This window comes from Ambystoma mexicanum, chromosome 5p, assembly GCF_040938575.1.
Source record: "Ambystoma mexicanum isolate Mex_15411 chromosome 5p, UKY_AmexF1_1, whole genome shotgun sequence".
Classification (NCBI taxonomy): Eukaryota; Metazoa; Chordata; class Amphibia; order Caudata; family Ambystomatidae; genus Ambystoma; species Ambystoma mexicanum.
Window position 1 is genome coordinate 710,832,387 of NC_090930.1, and position 18,031 is coordinate 710,850,417.

Here is an 18,031-nt window from a genome sequence, read left to right on the forward strand (position 1 = left end):
AGTGCTGGGGGGTGGGGGTGCAGGGGGACATGGTTGGGACATGAGTGGGGGCCTGCTGGCAGGTGCCCCACAGTGCTGGGGGATTGGGGTGCAAGGGGACATGAGTGGGACATGAGTGGGACATGAGTGGGACATGAGTGGGGCCTGCTGGCAGGTGCCCCTCAGTGCTGGGGGGTAAGGGTGCAAGGGGACATGAGTGGGGGCCTGCTGGCAGGTGCCCCTCAGTGCTGGGGGGTGGGGGTGCAGGGGGACATGAGTGGGACATGAGTGGGGGCCTGCTGGCAGGTGCCCCTCAGTGCTGAGGGGTGGAGGTGCAAGGGGACATGAGTGGGGGCCTGCTGGCAGGTGCCCCCAGTGCTGGGGGGTGGGGGTGCAGGGGGACATGAGTGGGACATGAGTGGGGCCTGCTGGCAGGTGCCCCACAGTGCTGGGGGGTGGGGGTGCAAGGGGACATAAGTGGGGGCCTGCTGGCAGGTGCCCCTCAGTGCTGGGGGGTGGGTGTGCAGGTGGACATGAGTGGGACATGAGTGGGGGCCTGCTGGCAGGTGCCCCTCAGTGCTGGGGCGTGGGGGTGCAAGGGGACATGAGTGGGGGCCTGCTGGCAGGCGCCCCTCAGTGCTGTGGTGCAGGGGGACATGAGTGGGACATGAGTGGGGGCCTGCTGGCAGGTGCCCCACAGTGCTGGGGGGTGGGGGTGCAGGGAGACATGAGTGGGGGCCTGCTGGCAGGTGCCCCTCAGTGCTGGGGTGTGGGGGTGCAAGGGGACATGAGTGGGACATGAGTGGGACATGAGTGGGGGCCTGCTGGCAGGTGCCCCTCAGTGCTGGGGGGTGGGGGTGCAAGGGGACATGTGTGGGGGCCTGCTGGCAGGTGCCCCTCAGTGCTGGGGGTGGGGGTGCAGGGGGACATGAGTGGGACATAAGTGGGTGCCTGCTGGCAGGTGCCCCTCAGTGCTGGGGGGTGGAGGTGCAAGGGGACATGAGTGGGGGCCTGCTGGCAGGTGCCCCTCAGTGCTGGGGGGTGGGGGTGCAGAGGAACATGAGTGGGAGCCTGCTGGCAGGTGCCCCACAGTGCTGGGGGGTGGGGGTGCAGGGGGACATAAGTGGGGGCCTGCTGGCAGGTGCCCCTTAGTGCTGGCGGGTGGGGGTGCAAGGGGACATGAGTGGGGGCCTCCTGGCAGGTGCCCCTCAGTGCTGGGGGGTGGGGGTGCAGGGGGACATGAGTGGGGGCCTGCTGACAGGTGCCCCTCAGTGCTGGGGGGTGGGGGTGCAAAGGGACATGAGTGGGGGCCCGCTGGCAGGAGCCCCTCAGTGCTGGGGGGTGGGGGTGCAGAGGGACATGAGTGGGACATGAGTGGGGGCCTGCTGGCAGGTGCCCCAAAGTACTGGGGGGTGGGGGTGCAGGGGGACATGAGTGGGACATGAGTAGGGGCCTGCTGGCAGGTGCCCCTCAGTGCTGGGGGGTGGGGTGCAAGGGGACATGAGTGGGGGCCTGCTGGCATGTGCCCCTCTGTGCTGGGGGTGGGGGTGCAGGGTGACATGAGTGGGACAAGAGTGGGGGCTTGCTGGCAGGTGCCCCTCAGTGCTGGGGGGTGGGGGTGCAAGGGCACATGAGTGGGGGCCTGCTGGCAGGTGCCCCTCAGTGCTGGGGGTTGTCGGTGCAGGGGAACATGAGTGGGACATGAGTGGGGCCTGCTGGCAGGTGCCCCACAGTGCTGGGGGTGGGGGTGTAGGGGGACATGAGTGGGGGCCTGCTGGCAGGTGCCCCTCAGTGCTGGGGGGTGGGGGTTCAAGGGGACATAAGCGGGGGCTTGCTGGCAGGTGCCCCTCAGTGCTGGGGGGTGGGGGTGCAGGGGAACATGAGTGAGACATGATTGGGGGCCTGCTGGCAGGTGCCCCACAGTCCTGGTGGGTGGGGGTGCAGGGGGACATGAGTGGGACATGAGTGGGGGCCTGCTGGCAGGTGCCCCTCAGTGCTGGGGGGTGGGGGTGCACGGGGACCTGCTGGCAGGTACCCCTCAGTACTGGGGGGTGGTGGTGCAGGGGGACATGTATTTGTATTTGTATTTGTATTTATTTTATTTGTATAGCGCAAACCAGGCCCAGAGGCTACCGGGCGCATATCTTGAAAGCAATGGTTACATAAATTGCATACAGTGATTATATATCAGTCAATAAATATAGCATAGAAGTAGGCATAGGTAAATAGTACAGCGATACATGGTTTGTCGAATAGTACATCCATACACAGGTTATTGCATCACGTTTTCAGAATGTAGCTTGGGCATTGGTAGTGACTAGCCAACATTTGGCTCTATGTTTGAATAGGTTGAGGGAGGGGAGGTTTCTGATAGTCAAGGGGACAGTGTTCCACAATTTGGCTGCCAGGACTGGGAAGCTGGATCCACCAGCTGTTTGGAACTTGTATCTAGGTATCAGTAGGTTCTGGTTCAGGGTAGATCTAAGTGAGCGAACTGGGGTGTAAAGCGTGAAACGTGTGGAGAGATAAGTGGGGGCCAGGTTATTCATGCATTTGTAGGTTAGGGCAAGCGATTTTAGTGAGATCCTTTGGGTAACTGACAACCAATGAAGGTTCTTCCTGGTATCCGAAATGTGTGCAGATCTGGGAATGTTGAGGGCTGCCCTGATGGCGTTATTTTGTATGATCTGGAGCTTGTCTAGGTTACCCTGATTAGTGCCCTGGTACAGTGCATTGCAGTAGTCCAGTTTGGACATGACCAGGATCCTAGCAAGGGTAGTACAGTTGTGCGTGGAAAGAAAAGGACGACATGCTGTGATCAGCTTGCAGGTATAGGCGGCGGCCGCCGCAACTGCATTTGTTTGTCTGTGAAGGGAGAGGGTGGAATCGAGGTAGATTCCCAACGTTTTGGTATCTTTGGAGACTTTTATTAGATTTCCATCGATGTTAAAGGAACTGAACATAGGGTTCAGCTTGTTTAGTCTTTGCTGAGTGCCTAGGATGAGGAGCTTTGTCTTGTCATCATTGAGACAGAGCTCATGTTGGGCCATCCATGTTTGAATGACATGGTAAATGTCATTTAAGGCTATTGAATCTACTGTGTAGTCACCTGTGATGGGGATGAGTATCTAGGTGTCATCAGCATAATTTGTGTAGGTGACACCCAGATAGTCAAGCACATCAAATAAGGGTTTAGTAAATACATTATAGAGGGTAGGGGATACACACGAACCTTGGGGGACTCCTCAAGGGACTGGTGCAGGGTCAGCTGCGGAGGTGGGCGAGAATACCCTCATCTGTCTGTTATCCAAGAAGGATTGAATCCAGTTTGTGGCCATGTCGGAGAAGTGAGCTGCAGTTTTCAGGTGGTGACAGAGGATTTGGTGATTAACCAGATCGAAGGCAGCCGATAAGTCTAAAAGTAGTAAGAGGGCTAGTTTCCCTTTGTCTTTGAGAGCCTCAATTTGGGTTTTGAGATCGAGGAGGGCTGTCTCCGTACCGTGCTTCGGTCTGAAGCCGGATTGTCTCGTGCCTAGTAGGTTGTTTGATTCCAGATAGTTCTGTATCTGAAGGTAGGCTGCTCTATCTAGGATTTTTAGCAGAAATGGGACCGTTGTGATGGGCCTGTAATTGGTTGGAAGCTCTGGGTGTAAGGTGGTTTTTTTTAGGAGAGGAATGACCCAAGCATCCTTCAGGTTATTGGGGACCACTCCCGATGGAAAGGAAGCATTAATAAAAGCAGTGATAAAAGGGGCGAGGTCATGAGTCGAATCCTTAATGATCGGGGCTGGACAAGCGTCCCCTTGGCAGTTCGAAGGTTTTAAGTTGCAGATGATTTTTTCAACCTCCAGAACGGTGAGCGGTGTGAAGCTGAAGGGCACCAGGGAGTCAGGGGTAGTTATTTTAGGTGGCCTGGTATTGCTAAATATAGGGGTGTGGAGGGTATTTTGTTTGGCGTTGATTTTGGATTGCAAGGTGGATATTTTGTTAAGAAGGGCGTTTTGTATATTGTTGCACCAGGTGCTGTCCTTGGTGCACGTGTCCGGGGCAGGTGAGGAAGATTCTAACTCTTTGAGGATTTTGAATAATTCTCTAGTGTTCGATTCTGCCTGGGATATTCGTGAATTGTATGTCTCCTTTTTGGCTTGTAGTATGGCCTCCTTATAATTAAGAGAGGTAATCAGAAGGGAGGCTTTATTAGCTGCACTAGGGTGACTTTTCCAAAGGGCTTTGGCCTTGCACTTTTCTTTGCGCAGAGCGTTGAGCTGCGGGGTGAACCAGGAGTTCAGGTGGGACTGTTGTTTGGCTTTGCGGATCTTTAGTGGAGCTATGCTCTCAATGGCATTGGTCTTAGGCTGTTATAAGTGTCTACTAAGGCAGTGGGGTCCTTATCCTTGTGCTGTGCAGCAAGAGTGTTCAGACAAGGGAGGATAAGAGGAAGCAGTTTCTCCCTGGTGATATCTTTTTTATTTCTGGTAGGTATAGCGGGGGCTATGGTAGGTGTGGGCTGGGGGTTGGTGGCTGGTAAGAGGAAGGTAATAACATGATGGTTGGACCAGGCGCAGGCATCGTTAGAAATGACATTGGTGTTACAGTTAAGGTCGGCTAGCCAGTCGAGCGTTCTACCTTTGATGTGTGTGGGATCATGAATGCGCTGCTGAAAGCCTAGGTTGGAGAGGGTGGTGTCTACTTCAACGGCCATGTGGTCCTTGGGATCTGAGAGGCCTAGGTTGAGGTCGCCTAGTAGCAATATCTGAGAGTTTGGCTTAGTGTTAGTCGACAGGGTGGAGGCAACATCATCAATGAATGAGCCCAGTGGGCCTGGAGGTCTGTATATAAGGTGGAGTGTTGCTGTGTTGGTAGGGGAGAGCGATAGTTTCACTGAGAGAGATTCTGCAGAACTAAGTTGTGTATGGGGAGCAGCTCTCATAACGATTTTGTCACTATGTATAAAAGCGACTCCTCCTCCTTTCGACAAGTTGGAGTGGCGGTCGTTTCTAATAATGGTATAATCCTTAGGTATGGATAGAGCGAGGAGTGGACCAGAGGCATCATGTAACCAGGTTTCGGTAATAGCTAGGAAGTCAAGGTTCTGGACAGTGATGAGGTCTGCGATGTCAAGGGCAAGAGCCGTGAGGGATCTTGCATTGATAAGGGCTCCCTTTAGTGCTGAGATGGGTGAGGTGGAGAGTGGGGGACTAGGCGTTGTGGTTGAGTTGGGCAGTGGAAGGGCAGAACGATTGTGCAAAGTACAAGGTGGTCTAGGCAGTCTAGTTCTAAGTCTGCTATTCCTTTGTTGTAGAGTACATGGAATGTTTGGAGTGGGTTTGGTAGCAAAGTGCTTGAGCCAAAGGGCTGGGTCATTGAGGTAGGGGTTGGATGGAGGGTCAGGATGGTAGAGCATAGTAGAAGGGAGAGTGGGTTGGCTGTTATGGAAAGTCTTAGTGGTGCTTGCATGGTAGCTGGCAGCAGTGCAGGCTAATAGTCCTAAGAGGACTGTGAATATAAGGTCAATGCTGGCACAGGTTCTTAGCTGCATGTCGCAGCTTGTATTTCTCAAGGGACTGAGGATGTAATTATATGGGCTCAGGACAAAGGGTATAGGGAGTTAAGGTGGTGCAAATAGGCGGCCAACAGCAGTGCAGCTCAGGTCAATAGGCACAGCACAGGGACATCTAGATTTGAGATGGCACAATTAGGCAACTAGCAGTAGCAGTGCAAATCAGGTCAATAGGCAAAGTGTAAAGGCAGCTAGGTTTGGAATGGCAATTTTAGGCAACTGGCAGCAGTGCAAAACAGGTCAGTAGGCACAGTACAGGGGCATCTAGATTTGAAATGGCACAATTAGGCAATTAGCAGCAGTGCAAATCAGGTCAATAGGCACAGTACAGGGGCATCTAGATTCGAAATGGCACAATGAGGCAATTAGCAGCAGTGCAAATCAGGTCAATAGGCACAATAAGGCATTTAGATTCAAAATGGTATTGGGCAGGCATTACAGAATATACTTGTAACTCATGGGGGATGTAATGAGAAGCCTGAAGGAGAGGGGCAAGTAAGAGATGCAAATCGTGCTGCGGTAGGTATAGAGTATGTGGACCATAATAGTAAGTACTGGCACGAACAGCGGTGTACAAGAGGTAGTAGAACTTGGTAAAAATGCAGCTTTGTGCTAGGTGGATGCAGGAAGGGATCAGGTAGTTAATGTCTTCACCCTAGTTATTTAGTAGTTCAGTAATAACATAAGGTGCACCTTTTAGGAGGTTACCCGCCGGCTCTCTGCATGTGGCTTACCGAAGGGCTCAAACCAGGGTACAGGAGCACCGTTCACTAATATGGAACGTCAGCTATGCAGCTCGTTCCAATTCCATAAGCGTGTTGGAAAGAGATCCCTTCGATAGAACGCGACTTTCTGACTCGTGTCTTGGTGAGGTACCGTGTACCGATGAAAAATAAAGCTTGCGCTGTCTCAGACTTGCTCACACCTCGTCAGTGTGCCTTGCTGCGCAAAAACGAGGGGTATGGAATTCAGGTTTTGTGAATTTTCTTTATGCGCACAGTTAGGCGAACAGGGGGCAAACAGGGGCCTTTGTATGGGCCTTCGTAGGCGGCCGCCGGCGTTTCCGCCTGCCGGCGGATATGGCCGCTACTAAATGCGGCTAGTAGCTTAGCAGCGGGGCACCAGCCTCGTTATGGTGCCGCGTCGCGGCCGACATCACAGGGTCAGGCAAAAGAAGGTCAGCTGGGCGATTACAGCGATGCATGCTCTGTGGGGAGTGCAGGAAGGTGCTTTTGCCTGGGTCGAGTTAATGAGGGCAAAAGGGCCTTACCAAGGCGGCGGACTCAGAAGAAGGGTAGGTGTAGCTTGTAGCTTGAAGCCGTGGGTCCGCATGGCTCGATGCCTGCTCCGGCTTCTGATGCGAGGATGAGGAGGGGCTCCTGACCTCTCCTCAGGTAGCTGCTGTAGGCGCCGACTGGGGCTCTCTAGGGGCAAACAGGGGCCTTTGTATGGGCCTTCGTAGGCGGCCGCCGGCGTTTCCGCCTGCCGGCGGATATGGCCACTACTAAATGCGGCTAGTAGCTTAGCAACGGGGCACCAGCCTTGTTATGGTGCCGCGTCGCGCCCGACATCACAGGGTCAGGCAAAAGAAGGTCAGGCGGGCGATGACAGCGATGCCTGCTCTGTGGGGAGTGCAGGAAGGTGCTTTTGCGTGGGTCGAGTTAATGAGGGCAAAAGGGCCTTACCAAGGCGGCGGACTCAGAAGAAGGGTAGGTGTAGCTTGTAGCTTGAAGCCGTGCGTCCGCATGGCTTGATGCCCGCTCCAGCTTCTGATGCGAGGATGAGGAGGGGCTCCTGCCCTCTCCTCAGGTAGCTGCTGTAGGCGCCGACTGGGGCTCACTGGGGGCAAACAGGGGCCTTTGTATGGGCCTTCGTAGGCGGCCGCCGGCGTTTCCGCCTGCCGGCGGATATGGCCGCTACTAAATGCGGCTAGTAGCTTAGCAACGGGGCACCAGCCACGGTATGGTGCTGTGTCGTGCCCGACATCACAGGGTCAGGCAAAAGAAGGTCAGGCGGGCGATTACAGCGATGCCTGCTCTGTGGGGAGTGCAGGAAGGTGCTTTTGCGTGGGTCGAGTTAATGAGGGTAAAAGGGCCTTACCAGGGCGGCGGACTCAGAAGAAGGGTAGGTGTAGCTTGTAGCTTGAAGCCGTGCGTCCGCATGGCTCGATGCCCGCTCCGGCTTCTGATGCGAGGATGAGGAGGGGCTCCTGCCCTCTCCTCAGGTAGCTGCTGTAGGCGCCGACTGGGGTTCACTGGGGGCAAACAGGGGCCTTTGTATGGGCCTTCGTAGGCGGCCGCCAGCGTTTCCGCCTGCCGGTGGATATGGCCGCTACTAAATGCGGCTAGTAGCTTAGCAACGGGGCAACAGCCTCGTATGGTGCCGCGTCACGCCCGACATCACAGGGTCAGGCAAAAGAAGGTCAGGCGGGCGATTACAGCGATGCCTGCTCTGTGGGGAGTGCAGGAAGGTGCATTTGCGTGCGTCGAGTTAAGGAGGGCAAAAGGGCCTTACCAGGGCGGCGGACTCAGAAGAAGGGTAGGTGTAGCTTGTAGCTTGAAGCCGTGCGTCCGCATGGCTCGATGCCCGCTCCGCATGAGTGGGACATGAGTGGGGGCCTGCTGGCAGGTGCCCCTCAGTGCTGGGGATTGGGGGTGCAGGGGGACATGAGTGGGGGCCTGCTGGCAGGTGCCCCTCAGTGCTGGGGGGTGGGGGTGCAAGGAGACATGAGTTGGTGATCAGTAGTGCAAGGTGACATGTGGCTTGGCTGGGGGGCATGGATGGGCTGCCTGTGGGACATGACCAGGGGTGCAGGGTAGTCCCCTGTGGTGTGGGCTGCCAGCAGGGGCCGTGGAGGGTGTAGAGGGAACACTTGGGAGGACTCACACTGCCAATTCACGTGTAGGATTCCCCACACACCCCCAAAATTCACGTACGCCGCTCTGACAGCAAAATCGCTTGTGAAACTTCCCGCACACCCCAGGAATTGATGTACCCGGCTCCAATCGCGTGTGAAACTTCCCACGAACCCCAGGAATACACGTGCCCCACTCGCACAGGCCCTTTCGCGTGTGAAACTTCCCGCGAAACCCAGTAATACACGTACCCCACTCACACAGGGCCAATTGCGTGTGAAACTTCTCGCCCACCCCCGAAATACACGTACCCCGCTCTGACAGCAAATTTGCGTGTGAAACTTCCCGCGCACCCCAGGAATACACATACCCGGCTCCAATCGCGTGTGAGACTTCCCGCGAACCCCCGAAATACACGTACCCCACTCGCACAGGCTCTTTCGCGTCTGAAGCTTCCCGCGAACCCCAGTAATACACGTACCCCACTCGCACAGGGCCAATCGCGTGTGAAACTTCCTGCGCACCCCCGAAATACACGTACCCTGCTCCAATCGCATGTGAAACTTCCCGCGAACCCTAGTAATACACGTACCCCACTCGCACAGGGCCAAACGCGTGTGAAACTTCCCGCGCATCCCCGAAATACACGTACCCTGCTCCAATCGCTTGTGAAACTTCCCGCGTACCCCAGTAATACACGTACCCCACTCGCACAGGGCCAATCGCGTGTGAAACTTCCTGCGCATCCCCGAAATACACATACCCTGCTCCAATCGCGTGTGAGACTTCCCGCGAACCCCAGTAATACACGTACCCCACTCGCACAGGACCTATCGCGTGTGAAACTTCCCGCAAACCCCAGTAATAAACGTTCCCCGCTTGCCGTGCTGGTACAGGGTTAGCGCAGCCCTTTGCGCTGGATTGGGGATTTTGATGGCTTTTCCCTGCGCGAGGGACGTTCTTGGGGGCGCAACTGGCACTGTTGCAGGTTTGCTGCGCCACTGTGCACCACGGCTGGTTTTGGTAGCTAAAATCCATGAATACGCTGTGCACGGAAATGGATTTTAGCGCACACGGCTGGCGCAGAGATTCGCACGCGCACACTCTGCGCCAGCCGCGTGCACCACTTGTGCGCAAATTTCTATGAATTACCCCCTAGATATTGTATGCTGGTGTTGTGAAATGTTATTATTTTTAAGTTTCTGAAGGATTTTGAAATATCTGTTACAAAATGAAGTCATTTGATTGGATTTGCCTAAAGGCTAGTTCACCTCTGGCAACAACAGTATATTCAAAAAAGAAATGTCTAAAACTTGAAATCAAGTACATGAAAATTGTTTATCCCATTCTCAATAAATGACTGCAAAGCCAATTCGTTTTAGAATTACAAGCTCTTCCCTGGAGCACCATTAGAAAACAATGAAAAGCTCACGCAAAGGCCTGTAATTTTGAGAATTGCTTTGTTTCTATCACAATTTAAAGCCCCTGTAATATAACAGACCTCCTACGGTTAATATATGCAATTTACTTCCTACGAAAAAAAGAAGCAGGGGGTTCAATAACATGCCACAACTCTGGTGTTTAATTACTGCATGGGAAACTACAATTTCTTGGAAAGATTTAATTAACAAATAAAACGATTTGCGAAAGAAAGTGTCAATGGCAAGATATCTTATCCTTAATTTCAGTAGCTCATTCCAAATGCCTATTCATGGAAAGCAATGACGCACTGGGCCTTGTATTCGGCAAGCAGGCCAGCAGTAACCAGGCAAGATAGGAATAACCGTTGGCCTCCAACGGACACACCTGAAGGTTGCACTTTCTGAAGACGTTATCACAACTCATGACGAAAAGTTGGCATCAGCGCAGCTCTACTGGCAATTGATCCGGGGCCAATGTGTGTTCTTGTCATATTGTTAATTCTAATAGTCTAAATGCGGTTAGTTATACACAGTATTATTTGTTTGTAGTTACACGTTTATGTCAGTTTATCACCTGATTTTTTAGAGTTCGCCAGACTGTGATTTTCTCAGATTGGACAGAGGGGTTCCCTCTAGGAAACAAGTTGCTTTTGTACAGTGCCTGGTGTATGTGCTGTACTGTATCCTAGATGTAGATGGAGATTCAATGTGGTATTGTGTCACTTGTTGAAGTCACATAGGTGGGATTCTAAGATGAAGAATATTTGTTTGTATGTTTATGCTGTGCTAAACAATAAAAGTTTGTTTTATTAGCTTTGTATTGGGAAGTATGTTTAACAGATTAACAGAAGTTTTTGGTACTTTTGTGAGGGCTGCTTAGGATTTAGAGCCTATATTGTATATTTGTATTTTGAACCTGGCCTGACCCCAGCCATTAAACTAGGTTCCTCTGTCTGATAATTTTGAGCCATGTCAATATTAGATGGCCCATCGAAGACACAACTGCTGATACCAGAATAAGTTTAAAGGGTTTTATTTATCAAAAGTAAAGCATAAGACTATTGCATGGAACTCGGTCCAGGAAGACTGGAAAATAAAGGTTCTTGTGAAACATAGTAGGATGTTAAATGAAGAACAGTGAGCAAAAAGGCATTCAGAAAGTCTCAGACAGGAAGGTCTCATGTTTAGGTTGCCTTAGCATTCAATCTGTATCACTTCTTCTGGGGACCGCCAGGCACCTCTGTCTCTCTGGATTTAAGGCTTCCTCCCTTTTCCAAATGCCCCAAAAACCCTCCCCTTCTCTGGGGCTCTCCTTCTCTCTCTTCCGAGGTCAAGTGTCAGCGGTACTCAGGTACAGAAATGAAGGTTCGAAGGTCAAGCTTCTATTAGGAGCAGCTGTAACCCCAGACCAGGCAAGGTGACTTCTATTTCAGGGTGACCTTTCCTTTGAAGCACCACTCCGCCCGTTTAGATATTAACGGGTAGAGGTGAGATTCAATTGAAAGAGCAAAAAATCATACCACCAAGTATGCGTCAATCTGTGAAAAAATTAAGAACAGATTTAGTGGATGGTAGCAGTGATGAAATCTAATAACCAAGAGGATCGTGACTAACCTAAAATGCAGAATCAAAGGATTTTCTGGTGGCAGAAAAAGACTAGGCGGACAGAATGGAAATAACAAAAAATATAATCAAATATAGGGAAAGTGTCCAAGGAGCTAGGAACCAAAAAATCAGGAAGGTAAAATTAGTAGGTTAGTAGGGAACTATCCTGGGTGGCATGAGGGTGTAACTAACGGTGAAGACTGTGTACTTAGGCTGCACAGCATCCAAAATACAGTACATAGTTGAACTCCCAGAAAATCTCTACGTTATGTTACACAAATCCACCAGGAAGGTAATTGACAAGCAACGCAACCAAAGGCAGTCCAGTGACGAAGCAAGGGAATTTACCATGTAGAACAGAAAGGAGTACCAAACGATGTATAAAAGCAGTCCAAAAAATTAGTAATCCGGTTCAAGAACAGGAATCGGCAAGGGAACTGTAAAGCAGGATGCAGAATTCTCTGTGGCACTGAAATGGATCAGAAGTGCCAGCGTTCAAATAGTTTAGTGTTTTATGGGGACCACAGAAGATGGACAACGTGTTTCTGTTGCGCCTCACATCGCGCAATCAAGGCAACCTGATTGTTACCTGGCACACATGGAAATGTGACTTTACATCATGTTAGCTATGGCGTCTATGTAAGTGCTGTGGCAACTGCTAGTGCTGCAGGACCGAAAAGGAATGCTTATGTGATTTGCATAGTCCTTGTTTCCCATGAATTGTGACAGCACGGGGCTCTCTTCCTCTGTTCTTTTACTTAGGGATATGGTGCCCTACTCACCCTTCCACACCCACGGATATAGTGCCCAGCTCGTCCTTCCACACCCAGGAATATAGTGCCTGCTTACTCTCAAACACCCACAGATATGGTGCTCTGCTCACTCCCCCATTCCAGTAGCATACCCCTCTTCTGGATTCCAGCGGCTTTCATCTTTTGTCACACATTCATTCTTCTGAGGTTTGTCACTCTATCTCTAATTCTCACGCCTTCCGTCTGTTGACATCAGGGATCTCTTTCTTTTGTTCTCAATGAACTCTCCTCCCTTTTTGATAAATCACTGGAGCCCACCCCTCTTCTGGGGTCCAAGTGCGCTCTCTTCCTACCAGACCCACCCCTCTTTTGGAGTGCTTGGGGTTCTTCTCCCTCACTGAAGAACAGCACTCTTCTGGAGTTCTGGGGGGAGTTCTGGGGGATCCACATCCCCTCACTCAAGCAGGCCCCTCTCCTGGGGTTCAAGAGGCTCATCACCCCCTCTTTGGAGCAGACCATGCTTTTTGGTGTTCAGTGGGGCTCTTCTGGCCCTCACTGGAGCATACCCCTCTTCTAATTTGCAGGGTCCCCTTATGGGAGCAGACCCTTCTTTTGGGGTTTGATTGGCTCTTTCCGTATCACTGGAGCACACCCATCTTCTGGGGTTGAGGGTTCTCCGCCTACCTTCATTGGCTCACACCCCTCTTTTGTGGTTCAGGGGGCTTCTCTCTCACTCACTGGAGCACACCCCTCATTTGGCATTCATGGGGGCTCTTCCCTTTCACTAGAGCACACCCTTCTTCTGGAGCTCAGAGGGTACTTCTCCCGCACTCTGGCACATACCCCTCCCTTTGAGCTCACAGGGGCACTTTGATAAGGATTTTAAAGGGGTATCACACTCCAGACCAGGACTCTTTATACTGGCCAGGGGTGCAGCGCACAATCAAAATGCTTTTAAAATTATGAATTTGGGTTCAGCTTTGAGAAGGCAGCCAACCCGTCTCTCATCCCCCTTAACGTACACCCCTTGTCGCAATGGACCATGAACCAGGACAGTGTGTAATGATAGAATATTTATTTATTTTAATTTTGAAAAAAAAAATCAAACACATTCAGAATAGGGCAGCAATCACCAGTGTGGTGATAATTACACAGTACAATGATAGAATACACTTACTTTAATCTTCTAGCCTAAGATAAACAATGCACAATGGAAAGAAAGCAACATTTCTGTTAGGTAGTGCTTTTAAATGGCACCACAGTTAAGCATTCCTCCTGCAACACTCCCTCAAACCTCTGTTAACCAAATCTTGTGTGGGTGGAGAGGAGTAGCAACGAGTCAGGTATACTATGCAAAAATCGGATTGAAAATCCGACCTACCACTCCTGAATGGGAGGAAAAAATTGGATCGAGCTCACTTGAAAAATGAGCAAAATGGCACTCGGAATTACTGAATGGTGATTTTACATGTGCGGTTGAATGGATAAGGCAAGAATGTGTTCGGTGGTATCAAAGAAGCAAGAAAACTTGAGGTTACTTGCAAGGTCAACCTATTTCATGCCGCTTTCAACTCTATATGGGAATTAATTAAATTATTAAAAATAGTACTAAGGACTTATAAAGCGGACTGAAATGATTTAGAAAGAATGGCGCTAACACAATGAAATTACCACAGATTTTCCTAAGGACAGAATACACAGAGGATTCTGACAATTTTAAGGATTTTTCTAGGGTATTTATATGGGATTGGACATAATACCAGGTAACAAAGCAAGGTATGCAGTTTTTGGTTACTCTGGAAGGGAAATACTTACAAGCACTTGAATGAAATAGTTTGGACAGCCATCTGGGCCTCGGGACACGGGACAAATATATGGTCACTTGGGCAACAGCTGGGCTCTACTCTAGGCACATAGCGGGGCAACCGGGGTCTGATCACTTGGACAGCAGGGTGCATCAGCTGGCTAAAGCAGGTAATTGGGCACTGTTTTGCAGAGCAGTACAAAATGGGTTCATTTTTACTTCCCCATATCATTTACAAATGTGATTTTCCTCACATCTTTATTCTGAACATTTCCATGGCCCTGGTCAATTCCTAACACACAGGAATCTGTTAAAAAACAAGGTTTCTTTGAAACTGACATAAGCAAAGGGAGAGAGAGAGCTTCTTGTGAGGAATTTTGCCAGTGTCACTTTGTTGCAAGAGTAGACACTTGCCGTACTGCCTGGAGTGAATTTCTGTGCTATTTTACAGTTTTTACTTGACACACATGGCATTCAGTGAGGAATGCCCTCCTTTGCTGGTGCACAACCTGAAGATAGATGGGCATGAATGTGTCTTCTCAGCAACCAAACTTTGTTATGTTGAAAAGATGGAAATAGCATCAGTGTGCAGTCATTTTAAAAACAGAACATTTTCTATTTCAGTTAGAAATCTTGAGCTTTCAGCATAGCAGCGCTGCACCAGGCTTCCTTTGAATTCTTCTTTTTGGTGCAAATGAAAAATATATTGCAGCAATTCTGTTTCATCTCGCCCCATAAGTGCTCAGCAGAGCCAGTGCAGCCATTATTTTTGATAACTGCTAAAACGCAGTTTGGTGGTGTAGGGGCAGTTCTGCTGGGCTGGTAAATGTACCCCACAAATTCTCCACATCACTGGATCACACCCCCTTTCTGTTCAGGATTCTCTGCTTTACTTCACTAGAGCACACCCCTCTACTGGGCTCAAGAGGCTTCCTTGCTCTGGTGTGCTCCCGCTTACTCAGCAAACTCCTCCCCTCTGTTCCTAGTCCCCAAAAACACTGCCTGTGTTTCATAGCCTCAATTTGAAAGCCCCAGCCTTCTTCCCTTGCCTGAGGCAGACTTCTGAATTGATTGGTCATTTGACTTCATGTTCAAGCAAGGGGAAGGAAGTCTTAGACTGGAGGATGTATCTGTACTTCTGTCCTCTATATGGTAGGGTAAAGGCAGAGAACACCCCATCAAGGCCCTCGATTTGGTAACAGTGGACGAGCAGCCATGCTTAAGCTCTCAGGATGTGATGCAGGCAGGTTCTTAAGTACAGTTTTTGCCCAAAGCCCCCACAAAGGAATGTCCACACACTATGTTAGGTGATAACACAGCTTCATTATATAAAATAAGGTTTGCTACCAATACCATATATATATACATATAAATAATAACACTTTATACTTGGTATGTATGGTATTGTTTATTTATATAGCACCTGGGGGTTTTTGGAATACTCATTCAAAGAATTGTAAATATATACACGCTATGTGTTTCTTTAGACTAGACAAGTAATTCTGAGTGAGTACCCCCCCCCCCGGGCAACCTGTAATAGAAAAGTTAGGGAGTAACTTATGTCGTCTTTTACAGCCCAGTTGAATAATGTTCAATAACCTTGTGCTTTCTTTAAAAGGTGCCCCAAAGTACCTGAGAGGCTACAGGATAACAGGATCCAAGATGAATCTGGGACCCCGCGATGACTCCTGAGGCTAGAAGAAGCTCTTCCTCTTCACACTACCTTGTATTCCTTGGCAGGTGAAGTGGTAGAGTTTCTCGGCTTTACTCGATGATTCCCCCCAAGAATGGCCCCCCTTTGGAAGAAGGAGTCACTGGGATGCTGAGTCCAAGAATAAAAATGAACCACAGTCTTCCTGAAGTGCAGCAGTTTTACTCTTTGCAGTGCTCTTCTTTGGTCAATGATTTCTCTGACTGTAGAAGTCCTGTGAAGATGAAACTTACTGTGAGATCATTAAAGGTTTGGCAGATGAAAGTAAGACCCCTTTGACACTTCAATGACTTCTGGCGGCGACAATTGCATAGGTCACTTTTGGTGTCAGGTTTCGGAATATCACATTTTTCTGACTTACGGTTCTTCGGTGCTGCAGCCACAACACAGACCACCTCTGGATGGCTTCTGGCAACCTGGACTCAACCACTGGAGTGGACCTCAGACCCTCACCAAGTCTGCACCCTTGGGAAATCTTCATTAGATTCTGGTGGTGGAAAACCCACAAACATAAGGCATTTCCAGTAACACAGTTTCAAAGCCAGGAGCTGATGTTTTCCTGTTGATCTGCTCCTACCTTGCCTCTTGACTGTCCCCCTCCACAGAAGTTTGGTTTGTGGGTTCCCGGTAGTTAAAAGGTTATCCCAAGGGAGCTGGAAAACCTCTAGTAAGTTCCCACCTGTGCAGAATCGTTTTTCATTTGGGAAATGGGAAGGAAGTATTTCTATTCTTAAATGTTGCAGCTGCAGGAGAGGGAAAAATCCATTCTCCTTCACATGTGCTGCTGCTGGGGATGAGGGGTTGGTATAAGTTATAATTTTCCCTTTGAAGATCCGCAGTGGTTGATGAAGGGGTCTCTCTGGATGTGCTAGTGTTTCCCCATAGCATAAGATTCCCTGAATCCCTGGAAGACACTCTGGAATCTACTCCAGGTTTTGAATATGTTAGTCTGATCTATCTTGGTTGATGCAGTCCCAAATTTTTGGGACCTAGTAGTTTCTAGATAGTCGCTGTCTCTGGGGATTTGGGAATCATTCAGGGCTCATCCTGCCAGTCCTAATCTCAGGTGGACAGGGGACTGGATGGGATGGGATGGTGGCACTCTTACTTTGTCACAGCCACCTTACGGCCCACATTTCATCACAGGACAACATTCAAATGATCCAAGACCTATTTTAGTTCCTATCCATAGGGCCACCCTCGCCCGGGAGTCTCTGAGGAGGGGGTTCAGTAAAAGGATATTATGTTTTCTTATTACAGCCACTTGTCTGTTACGAGCCTGTTAGAAGACTGGCAAGAGGTGTTACATTTTATTAGCATACCTATTATTATATGCTGCTTTTCACTACCTATACCTGTGCAGATATATACCAATTCATCATCTACATATCTGGTTGTTCCTCAATATCAAGTATGCACCAGAATCATCTGTCAGCTTGGAACTGCTAATACTACTACTGTTTATCCAAATGTTAAATGTATGCTGGTAAATGTTTGTTCAGTTGTTGCTAATGCTTCTGTATACACAACTTTATTTTACTTTGCCAAATCTATATCCCGTGTATTACTGAAATCTAGCTAACGTCTGCTCTGATCTTATTTCATATGTTCTCATTCCCTAAAACAATTCCATAATTCGAATTTGTTTCAATTTAGTTTTTATATATTATTGTTTCTGCTTCTTTAGAATGCCTTTCTTTTCCTTTGTAGCTATTGTCATCTTCATCTGGAGAGTGGACGAGGTCAGGTGGTGCTAGCCCCAGTGCGGTCCCCCACAAGCCACTCAATGGCCCTGTCTCCACCGAGCACATTTCTATAGCAGTTTGGAATGCACGTTTGATGGGGTACTGACCCCCGCTGTCACCACACCGGCGGTGGCCTTTGGGAGAACCCCAACAGAGGACTTTTCTCACTGTCTTGCTAACTTACCTGTCTGCTGTGTGGCTCGACTGCTTCGCCGCTGCGCCGACTTGTTGCTTGGGGCCCTAAAAGTCTCTCCGGGTCCATGCTCTGCCATGATCAGTCTTACTTGCTCTGCCTCCTGGCCACTATGCACTTAGGTGCTGTAACTGTAACCCCACAGTCCCCCCTGCATCCTTGCAATTAGCCCAAGCCGCCCTGCCCTGGCTGCACTTACTCAGAGCCATGCTGCCCTGATCGCCCTTCTGCCTACCCTCTTCCCTGCACTTCCACCCTCTCCCATACCAAATAATATCATATCATATCTTTGTATTTTTATTTATCCTATGTTCTCATATATGTATCCAGATGCCCTATTGAGTCAATGGGCCTCATTACGACCCAGGCGCTAATGGGTTAACCTATTAGCGCCTAATTATGAGGT